Raw genomic sequence first — 1,651 nt, 5'->3', positions numbered from 1 at the left:
GTATTTATGTGGAGATGCCCAAATGTGATGACAGAAATTTAACACGCTGAAAAGGAGCGTGCGTGTTTTTTTTCCCTATCGCGAATGACAGGTTTTACATCAAGACGATAATATTTCATCAAAAAGAAAAAAAAAAAAGCAACCTAACACGAGCCAGCAACGAGCCTTAATTTCTTTCACTTTTTTTTGGGTTTTTCCAAATTGATACGAGTACAAGCAGCATAACATGAGCCTAACAAAAACATTACAAGAGCCTGAAAAGCACTTTTTTTAACGCTCACGCGACGTTTATGTAAGGCTCGTGTCATGCTTAATTGTGACGCTGATAGTTAGTGTCGTGTGAGGCTGCTGTTAGCCTTCAAATTCAGGCCTAATTTTAAGGCTTCTGTCAGGCCTACAGGTTTCGTATATATATTATTGCTGTCAAGTAACCTTTAGTGTAATTTCTGGTGTGAAATTTGCAGGAAACCTAACTATTTTCGACCTATTCATGTCTTCGATCGTATGGTAAAAATGGCGCGAGAAAAACACATTTGGGCTAAACTGTCACGTACGGTAGCTGCTGTGTATTTTGCATGGAAACCCGCTTGTCAAAAATCCTTTCCAAAAAAACGCCGAAGTGATGAATCTCAAAAATCCGGATCTAGATTTAATCCGAAGTATCCTCCTCGAGTGTGGAAACTGTGCATTCATGATCTGTTTTTGGATTTCGCCAAAAAAACGCAAAATCCGTTTTTGGATTCAAGAATAAAAAAAAAACACACCCTAGATATATTTTTCAGCATTTCTTCTGACCTGTAAAATTATGCTTCCGTTGCAGTTTGCTGAACACAACAGGAGAAGTAAACCGTTTGAGAAAATGTGCTGTCTATGGGCAGCCGTCACCGCCAAAAATACAAGCCTAGTTAATGGTTAAGAATAGACCGGAATGGTTTAACTGTCCTTTGTAGAACGGTTTATCATAATTTGAAAAGATGTATTTAAAACACAAATGGACAAGTCACCCTTAGTGAAATGAAATAAACAAACATTAAATGGTTTAGACAATTCAGAAACTGTGTAGATACCCTTGGTGAATTGATTCAGTGAAAACACGAGTGGTTAAGTGTTTAATGAAATGGATCAGTCACCTTATGCAATCATCGCAGTTAACACAGAATTGGTCAGTGCCAAAGACCACCGGTGTAACTATCCTTGTCAAAATGACAAAGTGAATTGATCAGCATACTTTGACGTGATATGCAGTGAAACGGCTAACGGTCCAGCTTACCGTACATTGGTTCAGTGATGTGACAAACGGTTCAGAGTAGTTTGAAATGGCTTATTTTATCTGCAAAGGGAATGGTTAATCGTGAACCGCAACGGTCTAGCATAACATTGATCGGTTTACCATAATGTCATAATGCTGTGTTTACACTCAAGCGTTTACCAAAGTAAACATTAACTTACTAAACCCTGGTACATTTGTACAGTGTTTATACTGGCTCAAATAACTGAGGTAAATCTGTCATCAATCACAATCGAATTGGCGGCAAATTCTAAATCCACGCATAAAATGCTCGCGTTTAAAAGAGAAGCTGTGGCTCTTGTAGTCCTCGCGTTCTATTTTCTTGTTCTTGATCAGCAAACCCAGGAATCGAGATTGCAGCAG

Source organism: Montipora capricornis, chromosome 14 (genome assembly GCF_036669925.1).
Source record: "Montipora capricornis isolate CH-2021 chromosome 14, ASM3666992v2, whole genome shotgun sequence".
In the NCBI taxonomy this organism is placed as follows: Eukaryota; Metazoa; Cnidaria; class Anthozoa; order Scleractinia; family Acroporidae; genus Montipora; species Montipora capricornis.
This window is presented reverse-complemented; position numbering follows the sequence as displayed.